Here is a 20,106-nt window from a genome sequence, read left to right on the forward strand (position 1 = left end):
CTGCATGCTTTGGGCGAGAGCTGACAGGTGGGCCAGTGAAGGCATGGCAGAGCAGAGGGAGAAGGGCCCTCCTTGTGGGGCTGCAAGGCCACCATGGCCTGTAGCCCGCCCCCCCCCCCCCCCCCAAATGAGCAACTTATGATGGCTTTTATTTTCTCAGACAAGTATGAGGCAGTGTCCTCAGTTGAGAGTAGAGAGTTGTGGAAATGATGTGAAAGGTGTAAGGAAAAGGTATAAGAAAGTTGGGAATTTGTAGAGTAAGGAGGAAAATGATTTGGGAAAGAGAATGTATAAAATGGGAAGCTGACAGGAGAGAGGACATACTAGAGGTTTAGGAGGACTGTGGAATTATGTAAAATGTTTTATTTGTGAGTGGCAATAATTTGAATTGATGTCATTGAGGTGTTTCAACCTCTACTAAGATGTGCTTCAAAAGGAAACTGTTGTATTGGATAGCAGTTAAAAATAGGAAGGAAATGATTGGGCCTTCAATCAAACAGTTCTTTATTAGCTCAAAACTACTTTACTGTAACAATTTCATTCCGAAATTACCACTGAACAGTTGAAACTGAATGGCCATCTAATCTTCTCAGCCTAACACACATCAAAAAATACACCTCTAACATTACGTTATAACTTCCCCCTTCAAACAAAACAGGAAGAGTGGTTATGTTTAGCTGATTGTGTGAGATGGTCTGTCGTATAGAGTTTCCGTTAGATCCTGATTATCAAGTTAGTGTATTATGTGGCAGTTACATACATACATATATATATATATATATATATTTTTTTTTTTTTTTTTTTTTTTTTTTTTTCGATCCTGCCATGGTGGGAATATCTTTCCATTTTCACAGAAGTGTCTCATGAACACAGAGTATATTCAAAGGCAGCTTCAAGAATGTTTTCTACCTGACAGATATTGTTTTAGTATGTGTACGGACTCTCCTATTTGCTGAACCCCCTCTGAAACACTTGTCTCAGCCACCCTGCTGCTCCCGTTATCCCATTATTACTTTAGTTGTGAGATGAAACGATTCTTTTTAAAATAAATTGGTTCCTCTAAATAACGATATGTTCAAATGGCTACTTTAGTCTCTTACTTAATCTTAGGTTAAATCAGAGAAAAGATTTCAGCATGCAGAAAATTTGTTCAAGCCTGCAGTGACCTTGGTGTTTTTTTCAATCTGTAAATCACTGTTAACCATATTTCTTAGTTTGCTAGTGCATGCGATAATTAAACTTAGATTATGCCTTTCCTAGACACAATTAATTCAGTGCTACCAATTTAATTTTTACTTGTATGAATTTTATAATGTGAGCTTTTCATGTATTTCCAAAGTATTTTTATATAATCTGGGGAGTGGGATATAACACCTATGAGAGAGAAAGGTGGAAGAAGGAGGACTGAGTAGGGAGAGCCCTCAGACCTGGGTGCTGATCTGACACCGGTGAAAAAGTGGCAAGGAAACAGGATTGGATGGGGAGAGCCTCAAACTTTGATGTCCACCTAGCAAAGTCTCAGCCAACCTAGTGGGGAGTTCCAGAGAAGTCCTGTGTTAGGTAGAAATGGCTAGGCCCTAGTAGTGCTGTCATGATCAGTCATTGGTGGGGGCTGCACGGGAAGATGATGACCTCAGCTTGGATACTGCTGTGTGAGGTCCTGAAGGGGCTGCAGCTGGAGGCTCTTAGCGGCCTGCATTCTAACAGGTGAAGGGAGATCCAAGCCACACGTCTTCATGCCTCCTACATCAGTTGTGCCCCTTTTACTAAGATACTCTTCTCAAACAGTTCAGTTCTGTAGTTCAGAAGTACAAACCGTGGATTATTGCACAGTCCCTGACCTTAACTCCTTTGGGCCAGTCCCTCATTTCTCTGTTAGGTACTCTAAACAGATTAATCTCCTAAAAGATCATTTTTATCCTGGCAGTCCTTTGCTCAAAAATATTCAATGTCTCCCTATTATTCCCAGAATAAAGCCTTAAGGCTAACACCGGAGTGGTTTCAACCTAGCATTCTGTTTTTGTTTTTTTGTTTAAATTTTTTTTTAAAATATTTATTTTTGAGAAAGAGAGAGAGAGACAGAGCATGAGTGGGTGAGGGGCAGAGAGAGAGAGAGAGAGAGAGAGAGAGAGACAGAATCTGAAGCAGGCTCCAAGCTCTGAGCTGTTAGCACAGACCTCGACAAAGGCCTTGAACTCAAGAGCTGTGAGATTATGACCTGAGCTGAAGTTGGACGCTTAACTAACTGAGCCACCCAGATGCCCCTCTAGCATTCTGTTTTTATCTACCTTTGTATCCTTTCTGGTCATTCCCTGTTGGACCTACTTATGATCTCTTCAACATTTCATTTATATTTACATGTTTCTTGTTGTTCACATAATGCCTTCTATTCTGTTTGACACACAATTCTTCCTTCTATCTACTTACCCAAAAGTCCAGCCTGTCTTTCAAGGTCCAGTTTATACTCCCTCTCTTACAGAAAGCAGTATCAGACCCTTCTTCATAAATAGTTCAATATTTCTCCCACTTTTTCATATTCTTCCCTATTTTATTGCTCAAGTTTTAATGTAAACATGTCTCTTTCCCAACTATCCTGTCATGTCGTTTGGGATAAGAGGAACACAATATTGTTTTTTTACTTCACAAGTACTCCATGATTGAATGAAGAGAGAGATGCATGAGAGAATAGTTAGTATAAGAAGCCACTACAGAAATGCCAAAAGTGGAGGAGAGACAAAACTTTAGGGTAGGGTGGTATAGGAAAATACCTCGGGAAATATATATGTGTGTGTATATATATATATATATATATATATATATATATACACACACACACACACACACACACACAGACACACACGATTTTTCTGAGAATAAGATCCATAGCTTTTTTTTCCCTTAAGATCCCTAACTTTTATCTGATTTTCAAAGGAGTCTTTGATCACAAAAAGATTTGATACCACTTGACTAGAGTTTGGGGCCTTGGTAGAAGAGAGGTTGAGCAGGATTGAATGTGATTTGGGAAGTAGGAAATCATTGGTAATCTCAAAATAGTTTCTGAAGAATGAAGAAGCAGAAGCGAGATCCCCAGGAATTAAGCAGTGAGTGGGTGGTGAGGAAGTGGATGTAGCAAATATAGATTTTACTTCCAGAAATGTATCAGTGAATGAGAGGGAGATATATGATAATTTAAGGACTAGGGGAAAGTTTGTTTTTGGGGGATGGGGGATAGGAGATACTTGAGCATATTTACAAGGAAGAGGTGAAGTCTGGGTAGTCTGGGTTTGTGCTATAGCAGCAACTCCAAGAGAGTAGTGGCAGAAGACTTAAACGTTCATTTCTCACTAGTGCAAACTCTACTCTAGATTGTTATCTTCTTTGCTGAGACCATTGAGGCTGGCTGCTTCAGTCCTTAGGCTGTATGCTAATGACCAAAGGGGAAGAGAGAGATGAAGGAGTGGTGCAGAGGGGTCTCACTGCCACCACTGTGAAGTGACACTTGTTATTTCCATTCATGTTTCACTAGGCAGGACTAGTCCCTGGGTCATGCTTCATTTGGGGAGGGTGTTGGGGGGATGGACAGGGAATATAGAAGAAATATGAAAAGAGATTTGGTGAACATATATAATTATCTTTGCTACATGAAAGGATCACAAAAAAAGCAAAGAGCATTTTGTGAAGTTGAAAGTGGAATGGTTTTTAAATATCCTCATAGCTTCCTACAAAAACAGAGCAAGTTAGCAAAATCTCAAACCCATGAACAACATCAATAGCACATTTAGGTAGCAAGGTATGAACCTCCAAATATACACAGGTGGGGACACATCATGAGAGCAGCAAGATTCACATGTGATAGGAGGCAGAGAAAGTCAAAACAAAACAGAACAAAACACAAATTACACAAAGATGCCCCCAAAAAGGAATCCTACTTGGTGTATTAAAGTTTCATCTAAGGGTAGCAGTTAAAATTGAAGAGAAGTTTTGTGGGCTCAATTTTTCAGGTAAACCAAGGGAACTGTGGGAAGATCAGATGGTGCTAGCATGGTTTAGGGCCTATGGGATGGTGCTAGAATAGTATAAGCCGTATGTACTTTCACAACCAACCTAAGCTCCCTTCCAGGAGCCCTACATGAGAGAAGCTGCTAGGACAAGACATAAAACAGGCCATGTTTTATAACTACCACAAATAGTATATTGATTATAGAAACTCCAAATCTGAAAATCCATTCCTCTATTTTCCTTACCAATTATATTCAGTAGTATTGTCCAATCTCACATATAAGAGGGCTTACAATGAGATTACATAGCACTATTGAGGTACTTCAATAATAAAATATAGTCAACATGGAGACCCTTCAAATTTCAGCAAAAACTCCCTCCCATTATCAAATTCCCATTCTCAGGAAAAATAAAAGTCTAAAGATTAAAACTCCTTGACAATTTAAGGGGCACCTGGGTGACTCAGTCGGTTGAGCGCCTGACTTTGGCTCAGGTCATGATCTCACAGCTCTGTGGGTTCGAGCCCCACATTGGGCTCTGTGCTGACAGCTCAGAGCCTGCAGCCTGCTTCGGATTCTGTGTCTCCCTCTCTCTCCGCCCCTAACCCACTTGCATTCTGTCTCTGTCTTTCTCAAAAATAAATAAACATTAAAAAAAATTTTTTTTAATAAAAAAAAAATAAAACTCCTTGACAATTTAAGTCTAAAGAAATCAGTGATTAAGCTCAAATTCTCTTGCCTTTGAAATTTCAACTTCAAAGAAATGTAATGTCCAGAATTCATCCTTTCTGTTTCATATTTCATTCAATCTTAGAAGAGTTTTTTTTTATTAGTTCTTTTTTTTCCTAATTTTTTATTTTTTATTTTTTTAAATTTACATCCAAATTAGTTAGCATATAGTGCAACAATGATTTCAGGAGTAGATTCCTTAGTGCCCCTTACCCATTTAGCCCATCCCCCATCCCACAACCCCTCCAGTAACCCTCAGTTTGTTCTCCATATTTATGAGTCTCTTCTGTTTTGTCCCCCTCCCTGTTTTTATATTATTTTTGTTTCCCTTCCCTTATATTCATCTGTTTTGTCTCTTGAAGTCCTCATATGAGTGAAGTCATATGATTTTTGTCTTTCCCTGACTAATTTCATTTAGCATAATACCCTCCAGTTCAATCCACGTAGTTGCAAATGGTAAGATTTCTTTATGATTGCCGAGTAATACTCCATTGTGTATATATACCACATCTTCTTTATCCATTCATCCATTGAGGGACATTTGGGCTCTTTCCATACTTTAGCTATTGTTGATAGTGCTTCTATAAACATGGGGGTGCATGTGTCCCTTTGAAACAGCACACCTGTATCCCTTGGATAAATGCCTAGTAGTGCAATTGCTGGGTCATAGGGTAGTTCTATTTTTAATTTTTTGAGGAACCTCCATACTGTTTTCCAGAGTGGCTGCACCAGCTTTCATTCCCACCAACAATGCAAAAGAGATCCTCTTTCTCTGCATCCTTGCCAACATCTGTTGTTGCCTGAGTTGTTAATGTTAGCCATTCTGACAGGTGTGAGGTGGTATCTCATTGTGGTTTTGATTTGTATTTCCCTGATGATGAGTGATGTGGAGCATTTTTTCATGTGTCGGTTGGCCATCTGGATGTCTTCCTTGGAGAAGTGTCTATTCATATCTTTTGCCCATTTCTTCACTGGATTATTTGTTTTTTTGGGGTGTTGAGTTTGATAAGTTCATTGTAGATTTTGGGTACTAACCCTTTATCTGATAGGTCATTTGCAAATATCTTTTCCCATTCTGTCAGTTGCCTTTTAGTTTTGCTGATTGTTTCCTTTGCTGTACAGAAGCTTTTTATTTTGATGAGGTCCCAGTAGTTAATATTTGCTTTTCTTTCCCTTGCCTCTGGAGACGTTTTGAGTAAGAAGTTGCTGTGGCCAAGATCAAAGAAGTTTTTGCCTGCTTTCTCCTCAAGGATTTTGATGGCTTCCTGTCTTACATTGAGGTCTTTCATCCATTTTGAGTTTATTTTTGTGTATGGTGTAAGAAAGTGGTCCAGGTTCATTCTTCTGCATGTCGCTGTCCAGTTTTCCCAGCACCACTTGCTGAAGAGACTGTCTTTATTCCATTGGATATTCTTTCCTGCTTTGTCAAAGATTAGTTGGCCATATATTTGTGGGTCCATTTCTGGGTTCTCTATTCTGTTCCATTGATGTGAGTGTCTGTTTTTGTGCCATAGAAGAGTTTTGCAAGACTTAAATAGGGTTGGGATTTTTTGTAAACAGTTGTAGCTTAGTCAAACATTTTATTAGTTTAGTATCAAGTCTCTTACTGAGTTTCTAGAGAATCAAAAGAGTCAATAAGACATACAAAATTATTGCATTCCTGTTCCCACTCCCATCAGATTTAGAAAAAGCTATTCCCCAGTCACTGGTGTTGTCATTCCGGGCAAAATTTTGTTCTCAAAGCACATTTATTGGTGTTGTTAAATACCATGTAAAAGACTCTGGAGTCAGAGAGATTCTGAGTATTAGCTTTACCAAGATAGGTGATTTGATACAAGACTCAGTAATTGATGTTCTGTGAACATAAATGTAATTAGGAGCTGTTAAATTTGGCACACTGAATTTTCCATTTCTAGGGTGGATAATTTGCTATTCATATTAATTCCTGTCTCAGACTAGCATTTGAGATACTGTTCTCTAGTGAATCTTAGAAATTTGTACAGTTTTGGTCACCTGGATGGCTCAGTTGGTTAAGCATCCACCTTCAGCACAGGTCATGATCTCAAGGTTCACACGTTCCAGCCCCATATCGGGCTCTCTGCTGTCAGCACAGAGCCTGCTTTGGATCCTCTGTCCCTACCTCTCTCTACCCCTCCCCTGCCTGTGTTTTCTCTCTCTCTCTCTCTCTCTCTCTCTCTCTCTCTCTCTCTCTCAAAAATAAATAAACATTTAAAAATTTAATTAAAAAATTTGTAGAGTTTGAAGACTCTATCAGTCAGGATAGGGTATGTTATGCTACAGGAACAAAGAACTTCAAAATGTGAGTGGCTTAAGGAGCACCTGGGTGGCTCATTTGATTAAGCATCTGACTCTTGATTTCAGCTCAGGTCACAATCTCACAGTTTGTGGGATTGAGCCCCACATCAGGCTCTGTGCTGACAGCGCGGAGCCTGCTTAGGATTCCCTCCTTCTCTCTCTGCCCCCTCCCTGCTGCCCACATGCTCCCTCAAAATAAATAAATAAACATTTTTTAAAAATGTTAGTGGCTTAAGACAACAACAGTTTATTTTTCACTTATACTACACATCCATTGTGGATTGGCAGGGAGTTCTGTTCACACTGTATTCACTTAAGGAACTAGGATGTCACAATCTTCACAAGTTTTTCCATGGTCCACATAGCAGGACAAGGGAATGTAACAAGTTATGCCCTGTCTCTAAAAAACTTCTGCCCAAGAGTAGCACATGTCTCTTTCACTCACATCACTTCCATTCACATTCAGTTGATCCAAATATGCTATGTAGCATTCTAACTACAAAGGGAACATGGAAGAATACCAATGCCTTGAGCTGCATTTAGAGTGAACTCTGTTCCCTAACACTGCTTTTATCTTCGGAGCCAACAGTTGTAATCCTTGGCCATCAGTTGCTGTAACTGCTTTCAGGTATAGAAGAGCCTAAACCAATGTTTCCCAAATTTGTCTGATCAAAATAATTACCTGGGTGCTTATTATTATTTAACAACTGCATGCAAAAAAATACTGATTCTATATCCTCTTCCTACAGAAATGATTTAGTAGTTCTGAGATGAAGTGTAAGAATCTGTATTTTCAAAAATACCCTCTGTTAGACAATGAAACCTCCTTAGCATAGGTGTTGTTGTTGTTGTTGAATAGACTTTATTTTTTAGAGTGATTTTAAGTTCACAGAAAAATTGAGTGGAAAGTGCAGAGAAGAGTTCCTGCATATCCTTTAACCCCACACATGTACAACCTGCCCCACTATCAACATCCTGCATCAGAGTGGTACATTTTTTACAAAGGATGAACCTACATCAAGGTATCATTATCACCAAAAGTCCATGGTTTACCTTAGGGTTCACTCTTGGTGTTATATATTTTATAGGTTTGAACAAATATGTAATGACATCTATCCACCAGTATAGTATCTCAAAAATTATCTGCCCTGCCTCTGCACCCCTCCTTCCTCAACTCCTGGCAACCACTTATCTTTTTACTTTCTCCATAATTTTGCCTCTTTCAGAATGTCATATAGTTGGAGTCATACAACATGTAGCCCTTTTAGGATGGGATTCTTTCATTCAGTATTATGCATTTAATATTCCACCATGTCCTTTTGATGGCTTGATAGCTTATTTCTTTTTAGTGCCTAATAATATTCTGTTGACTGGATGTGTCACAGTTTGTTTATCCATTTACCGACTGAAATAGATCTTGCTTAATTTATGAATAAAGCTGCTCTAAACATCCACGTACACATTTTTGTATGAACATAAGCTTTCAGTCCCTTTGGATAAATATCAAGTGTGACTGCTGGATTGTATGCTAAAGAGTATGTTTAATTTAGTAAGAAACTATCAGGTTGTCTACCAAAATGGCTATACCGTTTTGTATTCCCACCAGTAATGCATGAGCATTCCTGTTGCTCCATATCCTTCCCAGCATTTGTCCCAGACTGTAGCTGTTAAAAGCCCATACAACTGCCAAAGTTAAAATGTTCTGAAGTCCACTCATACCTCTGAATTTATATAGCTCCTCTAAATTCCCAGTTTTTTGTTTTGATTTTTTAATATTCCTCAACATCTGTCCTTTGGGAGGTCTTCTGACTTAAGAGCTATACTCCCTTTTCAAACTACAGATTTCCCTAGGTCCTCTAGAGGCAGCTGGTCTCCTGTGCATCCTATGGCCAGTGAGAGAATGATTGGTCTGGGCTGTGTGGGCCTGCTGGCTGCCGAGGGATCTAAAGGCTACTTAGAGAATGCTGATTTATTCTGCATAAACTTAACAGTCAAGTGAGTTATTCCACTTCCCTGAAGGGAAAGTGAATACAGAGGCAGAGAAGCCAGGAGTTACATTCATTGGGTTCCTTCTTCATGGGAAAAAACTGAAGTATAGGAGAAGCTTTCTCTGTAATAGGGTGGCCTCTGTCTTCTTGGGCAAGTAGGAGACAACCTTATGTCATAAAAATATTTCAGGCGGGACAAGATCTGGGGACTTTAGGAAAATAGAGGTGGTTTAGAGTAGCTGTTGTGGGGAATGGAATAAGGACTCAAGAAGAGATTAATTATAAAAAAAAATTCCTGAGTGTCCCCAGTGGTCTAGAGTTAGAGTCCAATTAGATTTAGGAAGCAGTCAAGGTTTAAATTAATCCAGGAGCTGAGATGAAAAACGTGAACAATGGAAGGGACTAGTACTAACCAGAGCGGGAGAAAACCAAGATCACTACAGTGACCAGGCTTCACAAAGGACAAGTGAAGCGAATTAGAATACTGATACCACTGGCTAATGTTCATCATGGATTTAGTGTGTGCCAGGTTTATGTGGATTATCTCATTTAACCTTCACAGGAAGCCTGTGAGAAATTTAGGGCATAAAGGGATTAAGTAATTTGTCTCTGGTCACTCGGCTAGGGAAGAGCGGGTCAGGATTTAAACCTAGACAGACTGACTCTACAATCTCTAGCCTTAACCATAGCAGTACTAGATGAGGATTGATGGAATTTATGTTACTCTGAGGACAAATACCAGCTTCAGTAGAACGGAAGAAATGATGAGATGAGAGGTGATGGCTGGGGATGGACATTTGTTTAAATTGTGAGAGGTTGAGCAGATTCAAGATGCACAGAAGGTAGGTGGCAAGAAGTCAATCAGGCTGAGAAAACACAAGGTCAGGTTGTCAAAACGTCATGGACAGGGATGTTGAAGTTGTCAGGGGTGATGTAATTGGAGAGAAACTGCAATGTTCCAGAAGCTTTCAGGGTACTTAAGGGATAGACAAATATGATAGGGAAAAGAGAGTGGTATAGATATTTGTCCTAAATATCAAAGGAGAGTATGTAATTTATTGGAATCACTCACTCTCTCTCTTCTATCACTTTGGAGAGAACTACCCTCCTTTATTTTACTTAGGAGAAAGATAAGGAAAAAACAAAAGGCTAAAAACACGTTGCACTGCTAATAATCATGCCTGCCTGGTGACAAAGTAAAATAAATTGTTAAACCTCTGTTTGGCCTGTCTCATTTTAACACTGAGAATCGAGCTATTAAATACTAAGTACAGGTTTCCCCCCTCTATTTGAAAGTAGAATATCCCTATGAAACTTTTCATAAGCTGAAATGACGCAAAGGGAAGAAGCAATTACCATTATTTTATATGGAATTTTTTTTTTAGCATTCCCAGACCCAAAAAGTAACCTCTTAGGCTTTTTTGAGGCCTTAGAACACATGTTGCTAATGGATGTACAACATAAATCAAGATAAAGCACAGACGCTCATAGACACAGTTCAAAGCTATGCCGTCTTGGTGCTGAGACGCTGAATGTAGTTCCCAGGAAGGAGCTGGGTGGTGCTGCTCTTGCTGCTCTAGGTATGCAACTGCCTCTATCACATAAATTTGTTCTGCTGCAAAACCAACACAGAACACTCTTTGCGCTTCTCACCTTTTTTATTCAAAGCGAAAATCCTCTTTGGATTTCTTTCAGTTAGCACAAATAGGTACCAGTGGAGGTCTTTCACAAGAGCAAAGTGGCATAACGTGAACTTTCAAAAAGCAGGGGATACCTATAATCATTTATCATGAGAACATATGTGTATAACACTTTTATTCCCAGAACAAAAATATAACACTTTTATCCCCAGAAGCTGCTTTTCTATTTTTCATTAAAAATTTTTGATGTAGTGAGAAATGTCCCATTTAAATATAACTTTTATTTCCTTGGATACTCTTGAATAAAACATTCTCTCTTGCTGTTCCCTGGCAGAAATAATATTCACTGGCACTGTTTGATGACATTTCAAAAATGTCTCCTGCTTTGTATTATTCCATTCTCAAATTTGTATTAGGTTATACTTCATGAATACATAGCATTTTTTGTAGTTGTCTGTCTGTCTCTATCTCTGTTATCATAATAGAGCGAGGCCCCTGCTGTGCGGTTCTTAATCCCTTTTCAAGTCACATACATTTAATGCCATACTTTGCTTTGAGTCCTTTTTTATTTCCACTGATTGCCCTTTACTTGTTCTAAATGGTTTGTGTAATTTAGCACTGAGTTTTGGTACTTTTGGTATTAGATGTTTATTGGAAATATCAGATGACAATCTGGCACATTGTGACATCTAGGTGTATTTTCAGCTTTTTTCTATTTATATCTCCTTTGGTGTGGCTTTTAAAAAGAAAATCTAATATCTGTTTTGTTTTTGGTTTTTTTCCTTCTAGGGGATTTTTTCCTTGAGTAAGATATTTTGTCAAATTCATAAATGCTTTCAAAGAATCTTATATAAGTTTTAAATGGTTTCAAGGCTCTTCTGGTTTCCAGAATATCTATACCTGAAAGGTTTATACTTGAAAAGCACCAGTAGACTTTACTGATTTAAAATACTCCTGCAATAGTCAATTTCCCCTTGATAGGTTAGTTAATGAATTTAAATTTGTTTTGCATTTGCCTCTCTGTTTTGCCTCTGCCAAATACAAGCCCAACACCTTACTATGGCATTCAGGGAGTTACTTATCAGAATCTGCTTATTCCTCCCGTCCTCATTTCCTCCAAGGGCTGCCACTCTGACCCACAGTCCTTGCCTTTATCATCTCTGGCCTGGGCTGTTTCAAGAGCCTCCCAGGTGATTGCCTGACCCTGGCATTCCATCCCCTATCATCTTTATCCAGAATGGTCCTATTGAAACATCAGTCAAGTCATGTCACTCTTTAGCCCTTGAATGGCTTCCCATCTCATTCAGAGTAAAAGCCAAAGTCCTCATAGTAGCTAAGAGTTCCCATGTGATCTGGCCCTTCTTTCCTCTCCCACCCGATCCCTCCCTCCCCCCTCCCTCTCCTCCAGCTATCCTAACTTCTTGCTGTTCCTTGAATATTCCTAGATGCTTCTACCTTCAAGTCTTTGTTCAAATCATGGCCTTCTCAAGAGGCCTTCTCTGATCCCCTATTTTAAATTCATCTCCCCACAATCTCTATTCATTTCCCCTGCCATTTTTTGTTTAATAAAACATTTACTATCATCTGATATACTTTAATGGATGTATTGTTTATTACCTGCACTGCCACACACTCAAATATAAGTTCCATGAGGAGCTTATTGAATGGTGCCGGACACAGAGAAGGCTCTGCAAGAAGAAAACAAAAAAAATTGAATGAATTAACTTAGCAGTCAGCATGAGAAATGAGAAATGTATACAAAACAAAATGACATGCAAGTGAGGGCACTGGATATGAATCTGTGGTTACAATAGAATCTTTCTTTGAGAAGCATAGTGGAATCCTAGAGGGCAGGGCACAGGGAATAAAAGCCTTTTCGTTTGTATGGCAGACCTTCCTCTTCAGCTTCTGGGCTCCCTTGCCGAAGGTAACGTGGGGCTGAGGTAGTGCTTATCTTCACATAGTTTAGTTAAGCTAAATTGAGGCTGCAGGATTGCCTTTACTTGATGATCTCAAAGTACAGGATACCATTAGGCTAGCTTCTCCATTCTTCAGTCTGTCATAAATTTTCATTAGGAAATCTCGTGTCACTTTTATGGAAGAATATATAGCTCCTTCTTTCCCTGATTTGTCATTCTTTCTTGATTCATAAAGCCCTTTCCTAAAGATCTACTTCATTATCATTTCTATCATGCTTTGTGTTGGGTTCTAAATCCCACATGAAACACAGTTTTATATCAAGAAAGAAATTGAAGCTGAAAAACTAACAAATCTTTAATTCCAAGTTCTGTTTTTAGGCTGCTAGACCACAACCACCATTGGGGTGACATAATTTTGCATTTACTGCAACATTGGTTTAAAGAACCTGCCAGGGGGTACATCAAGTGCATGTGACTGCCGCCTTGCAGTGTTTGCTGCTGCAGGTGGTGTTGGTGTGCTGGAGAAACCAGAACGGAGCATGGAGGCGCACAACATCCTCAGCAAATGGGAAGTCAGTGTCCTGTTCTTTGGAACAGGAACTCATGTCAGGTTTTCAGGAATGACACATGACAAGCCAGATACTTAGAATTTTGAAACTGTGTATGATCAGATGCACAATGATCTCCTTAGGAAGGACAGAATAGCATTTTACATATGTTGGACAGAAGTAAGAGAATCAAGTCCTGGCCAGAAAGTCTCCAGAACTGTAAAGATCTGTTTGATCTGATCCTCACCTGTGAAGAGAGAGTGACCAACCCACCAGATGGTTGAAGATCTCAATTCCAGAGAGCAGGAGACCTGCTAGCCAGTGTGAAATGTGGACATCCAGGGCAGCCATGGAGAGGCCACCCTGGGGCGTTCATCTGTGAACTATGCCGGTGCATTCAGCACATGGAAAACATGAAGAATTAGACTGATGAGCTGTTGCAGGAGTTGGAGAAGAGCCACAGGGCTTTCGTGAACGTAGTCTGCTTCGACTGACCTGCCTGGCCTGGTGCCCAGTGGGCGGCGCACCCTTTTGAACCCATCTTCTTGAGCTTCCTCGTGTTAATGCTTTTTCCTTTCTGATATTTGTGTTTGCTTTTAGGTATTCTGCCAGTGGATAGTAGTAGTACCCAAATAAACTGTACATATGAAATGAGAAGATAGACACAAATGCCACATTAAAAACATCAAGTTTTTTCTATCTTATGAGTGGGATATTGATTATAAAGTTTTTTTTTCTTTAACCAAAAATGAAAACAACGGTTTATAGTATATTTCCCCCCATATGTCTGTGTCTTTCTTTGTAGTTTCTTTCCCTTCCCCCCAAAAGTTGCTGGAATGTACAAATAACCAGAATAAAGCAGTGGGCTTTATCTTATTAGGAAAAATAAAAAATGAAAAAAATAAAGAAGCTGTTGGGACTTGAAGGGTGCAGGCAAGACTCCCCTCCCCCATCCCCATTCTCCATTTAAACCAGCTCTGAAGATTCAGCCTTCCCTACAAAATCTTGGTCAGCAATCATAATTTAAGATAATTCTCTTTTTTTTTTTTTTAAGTTTATTTATTTTGAGAGAGAGACAGTGTGAGTGGGGGAGAGGCAGAGAGAGGGAGAGAGAGAGAATCCCAAGCAGGCTGTCAGCACAGCAGGGCTCCAACCCACAAAGCCATGAGACTGTGACCTGAACCAAAACCAAGAGTTGGACGCTTAACCAACTGAGCCACCCAGGCACCCCTCAGATAATTCTTAGATAGGGAAAAATCTAATCCACATTGGAAGTTACACATTTGAGATAGTATTGCTCCTTAAAGGGGCAGGAACCCTTTAAATCCAGGCTAGTTTCTTCCTGTAGGATTGTACTGTGTTCAAGTCCCACCCACCTCCACATCAGCTTGAGGGCAGCTCACTCCCGGGACTGCATCCCTCTCTCCTGCCCTTCACTCCCTTGGCTCTTCCGTCTCTGGCTGATGTAGCCACAGCCTTTTCCTTTTAGCATTTTCAAAGTGAGACAACAATCCCCACATACCCCCAAATTTCAAGCTCTACAAGTGATTCTCTTGAAAATCTTTCATGTGAGGCACAAGCACTCCCATGTTGTCTCATGCGTGTGGGCTAGGGGAAGGGAATGCAAAACAACACAGGGAAAAGACCTCACCACCTGCTTCTTCAACCTCAGTGAATTTTTCATCAACTCATATACTCTGGAGGAAGATACCTTAGGGCTGACAGAACTGGTTTCTCAATTTTTTTTTTTTTTTTTTTTTTTTTTTTGGTTTCTCAATGTTTTAACATGCTCAGAAAAGCACATGCCTTTAGAGCAAGGGAAGTACTTGACATATGTTATGCAAACAATAGAGACCTCAGCTGAACCTGAGAGTCTTCCCACCTGTCATTTTGACAGATTTTTTCATCTATTTGTTTACCATGCCCAACTGTCCATCTTCATTTCACTTATAGACCCCGAAATCTTATAAGAAAGATTCTGTCTAGGTAATAGATGATTGAACCAGAGATGGACTCCTGACCTTCATGACCAATCCAAAGACTGGTCCAAGCTGGTTCTCTCCTGAGAACTTGAACCGAGACTTACAAGCCTGCAGTAAGATGGTGGTGGGCACTTCAACTGAAAGTTATTCAGAGTCAGGAGTGAGAGTCCTAATGGGCAAACTGAAGATGAGTAAGAAGGAAGCATGAGAAGATGGGAGAGCATGTAGCAGAGAGGCTGAGAGAGCAGTGTCTGGTTCCTTTCCATTTCCCCAGGGGGGCATTGTACCATACTTTTTGCATTTGTTTCTGTAAGATTCTCTTAGGCTCTTTTTGTTGTTGTTGTTGTTTATTTATTTATTTTTGAGAGAGACCAAGCTAGAGGGCTTGCACGATTGGGGGGAGGGCCAGAGAGAGAAGGAAGAGAGAGAATCACAAGGAAGCTCCTTGCTGTTGGCACAGAGCCTGCCCTGGCACTTGATCTCATGAACCATGCTCTCATGACCTGAGCAGAAATCAAGAGTCAGATGCTTAACCAACTGAGCCACCCAGATGCCACTCTTATGTTCTTTTTTTTATAGCCCTCACTTTCTTTTTAGCTGCTTGAATGAGAAATGTCTATTCTTGCAAACAGGTAAACAGACTAGCATCATAAATTTGTAAAAAAGTTATTATTATTTTTTTTTAATTTGCCCCTTCTTTTTGTTGGGTGGTTGTATTTCTCGTTGAATTTTGAGAGTTCTTTGTAAATTCTGGATTCAAATCCTTTATCAGATACGTGATTTGCAGATATTCTCACCTAGTTTGTGGATTGTATTTTCATTTTCTTAAAGGTGTCTTTGAAAGATAAGTTTTGAATTTTGATGAAGCCAAATTAATCCATTTGTGTGTGTGTGTGTGTGTGTGTGTGTGTGTGTGTGTGTGTGTGTGTGTGTTTTAATGAATAGTGCATTTGGTGTTGTAAGCAAAGAAATCTTTGTTTAAACTGAAGTCACAAAGATTTGCTGCTAAGCTTTCTTGTAGAAGTTTTATAGTTTTATTACATTTTACATTTAGGTCCACGATTAATGTTTGGTTAATTTTTCAACATAGTGCAAGGTTCTTTTTTGGGGGGGATGGGGCACATGAATATCCAATTGTTTCAGTACCATTTATTGAGAAGATTCCACCCAATTGTCTCTGAGACTTTGTCAGAAAATCAGTTAACTATATATGTGTGACTCTAATCTATTTCACTGCATGTGATTATTATTATGGTTTGACTACTTTCTATTTTTCCAACCCATTGTTGTTCTTTGGTTCTTTCTTTCTTGCCTTCTTATAAGGCAAATAGAATAATTTTAGTATTTTGTAATTTATTTATCAGCTTTCTAGCTATATCTTTTTGTATTAAAAAAAAAAGTTATTTTCCTTATGGCATGCTTTCTCTTCCTACTTCAATATTAGACCACAGGGGATATCTTGAATTTAGAACCATACCCTAATCCTCCACTATTCAAAGTGCTGTCTGAGGACCAATAGTCTGGGAATCACTGGCATTGTGTTAGAATCTTAGCCTACACCCCAGACCTACTGAATCAGAATCTGCATTTTAATGGGATCCCAGGTGATTTCATATGCATTTTACAACTTGAGAAGCTCAACTGTAATCTACTCTACACATTTAGTCAAATCAATCTTCCTAAAATACTGCTTTCATCATGTCCCTAGAATTTTAAATAGTTCTTCATTGCTCTCAGAACAAGTCAAATGCCCCAGCCTGACATTTAAGTAAATGTACATAGTACATTTAGTGAAATGGACCTAATCTACTGAATTTTTCCTGTATGGATTTCCTACTCCAGCTAAATTGGTCTACTCTATTATTCTTCATATATGCAAAGTATTCATAGTCTTTGCTCATGGCATATGCCTATCTGGAACTTTCATTCCCATCTCCCTACACATCCATCCTTCAAAAACCCATTCAGTTTTGGGACATCTGGGTGGCTCAGTTGGTTAAGTGTCTGACTCTTATTTCAACTCTGGTCATGACCTCATGGTTCTTGAGATGGAGCCCAGGTTGAGCTCTGTGCTAACAGCACAGAGCCTGTTTGGAATTCTCTCTCTCCTTCTTCCTCTCCCCTTCTGTCTCTCAAAAAATAAATAGATAAACATTAAAAAATATCCATTCAATTTCCACATCTGTTTGGAGGGTCCTGCTGCTGACCTTGGTTCCCTTGTTGTTTTAGCCTCTGAACCTCTTAACTGGCTATTCCAGTACCTTTTTAAAAATTTTATTTTAATTTTGTTTTTAATTTTATTTTAATTTATAACCTCCTCAACCACTAATGCTCTGAACCTCTTAACTGGCTATTCCAGTACCTTTTTAAAAATTTTATTTTAATTTTGTTTTTAATTTTATTTTAATTTATAACCTCCTCAACCACTAATGCTTATTATAACACAGTGCATAAAGTAGGATTTTCATTCGTTAGTTACATCCATAATTATTTTAAAAAATTGTTTTAATTCTATAAATTGTTAATTTATAGAGTTCTAATTTCTTTGATCAGGCAGAAGTTAAAGCCAAGCAGAAAGAAACTGAAAGCAATGGGTTCATGTGCTTCTGTATTTGGAGGTGAATTTTCATCACATTCTGAGAGTGCAGTTACTTCAGGGACATTTTATCCCCCATAATTATATAAAAACATGTCATATATAAATGAATTTCATAAAAGTAAAGGTTCTAATGGATCTCTTAAAAATATGCCTAAGATAGGGGCACCTTGGTGGATCAGTCAGTCAGTTAAGCGTCCGACTTCAGCTCAGGTCATGATCTCACTGTGAGTTGGAGCCCTGTGTCGGGCTCTGTGCTGACAGCTCAACAGCTCGGAGCCTGGAGCCTGCTTCAGATTCTATGTCTCCCTCTCTGCCCCTCCCCTGCTCACACTTCTGTCTCTATCTCTCTAAAAAATAAATAAACATTTTTAAAAATTCAAAAAAGATATTATTGCAATTGATGTTATATATACACACGGTTTAGGAGTCAGTTGCTTTGTAATTCTTCTTATGAAAAATAGTATTCCTCCCTGTCCCCAGTATGCATTCTTAGTCCTTGAGTTTTAGCTGAGTGAGAAAGTGTAGATGCCTCGTGTACTACTATGTTAAGTCTACATGTGGGTTAGGTGATTGGTGATGAGCAAGAAGAGTACCAGTTATGAGTGGGCTCCCATCTGTAAGCCATTTTCACTCTCCCCTCCTTTAGATCCAAGCTGGTAAAGGGAAGGAGATTTGAGATGGGCCTGTGCTGGGACCTAACAACTGAAGAGTATGGCTCTTTCTCTTTTTTGGTAGCTACATAAACATCTGCCTAGATGTAGACCAGTAGTTCTCAAACCTGTGTGTGCGTCAGTATCCCCTGGATGGTTGTCTCTGGGCCCCACTCCCAGAGTTTCTTATTCAGGAAGTCTGAGGTAAGAATTTGCATTTCTAACAGATTCCCAGATGATATTGATGCATTCAAAGATTACATCTGAGAACAACTAGTGTAGTGGGGAAACATCAAAATGGGAAAATAGTCCAGTAAGTATGAAATGTTAGTGCAGGCCACATTTCAGATCTCTTTTCCTCTGAAGATGTGAAAATTGTAATCATTAGTTCTAATAAATGTTTTTAAATGAACAAAGACTTTGCACCCTTTGTTTAAATAGAATTGTTTATGGTTCTTGCTCTTTATTTCAAGCATTTGCAAACATCAATCACTGTCTGAGAAAATATTTTTAGTTTTATTTTTTAAAATTTGTGAATGCCAGGTCACCTGGCTAATTCAGTAGGTTAAGCATCTGACTCTGGATTTTGGCTCAGGTCATGATTTCACGTTTGGTGAGATTGAGCTCTGCATCGGGCTCTGTGCTGACTGCAGATCCTGCTTGGGATTCTCTTTCTCTCTCCTTCTGCCCTTCTTCCCCACTCTTACACTCTTTCTCTAAAATTAAAAAAAAAAAAATTAAAATAAAAAAAATACTATTTGTGAATGACAAAGAAATATGTTTTGTTTTCATGTGGTGATGAAATTAATAAAAATGCTAGAAGTACTCTGTAGATTGCTTTCACCTTGTATTCTCTTTGATTGTTTTGAACAAACTAATATTTTACTCACTATTAATTGGTCACATTATCATTTTGACATTGATGTTTTTTTTTCTTTTAAAATTTTTGAGTTTATTCACTCAGAGAGAGAGAGAGAGAGAGAGAGGGCACAAACATAGGAGGGGCAGAGAGAGAGGGAGAGAGAATCTCACACAGGCTCTGCATTGTCAGCGAAAAGCCTGATGTGGGGCTTGAACTTATGAACCATGAGATCATGACATGAGCCGAAGTCACTTAACCAACTGAGCCACCTAGGTGCCCCTTGATATTGAGTTTTTTGTGTGTATGCTGTGTTTTATATTTATGTGTTTTTCTCCCTTTTAAACAAAGATTATGTTGATACTGAGTAAGCTGACCTCCAATTACTTCCTGAAGAATGGAGTCTACCAAAATCCAGAGTCAGATGCTTAATGGACTGAGCCATCCAGGTGCCCCTTATGACACCTAATAATGTTTCCTAATAACATTTTCTGTAGCTAACTTTATTGTAAGAATACAATGTATAACACATGTAATACAAAATATGTCTTAATTAACTATGTTATCAGTTAAGTTTCTGGTCAATAATAGGCTATTAGTAGTTAAGTTTTGGGGGAGTCAGAAATTATATACAGATTTTTGACTGCCCAGGGATGGGCACCCATAAGCCCCATGTTGTTCAAGGATCAACTGCATTTATGTCAGTTATCTATTATTACCTAAAACTCGGGTCTGTAAACAGGGGCCTTCAGGCCAAATGTGTTCCAAAAACTGGTTTTGTAACTAAAATTTTATTGGAATGCAGGTAAGCTCATTCATTTAAGTACTGTCTAAGGCTACTTTCATACTACAGTACAAGAGCTGATTTGTTGTGACAG

At 39.0% G+C, this 20,106-nt stretch overlaps 1 protein-coding gene and 1 pseudogene across 5 annotated transcripts in view; both read left to right on the top strand.

Moving 5' to 3' along the window:
• ACYP2 (acylphosphatase 2) overlaps nucleotides 1-20,106 on the top strand; it is a 278,791-nt gene that overhangs the window by 13,063 nt on the left and 245,622 nt on the right. The window lies entirely within an intron of this gene.
• LOC122214795 lies at nucleotides 1,625-13,953 on the top strand (annotated as a pseudogene).

This window comes from Panthera leo, chromosome A3 (genome assembly GCF_018350215.1).
Source record: "Panthera leo isolate Ple1 chromosome A3, P.leo_Ple1_pat1.1, whole genome shotgun sequence".
Classification (NCBI taxonomy): domain Eukaryota; kingdom Metazoa; phylum Chordata; class Mammalia; order Carnivora; family Felidae; genus Panthera; species Panthera leo.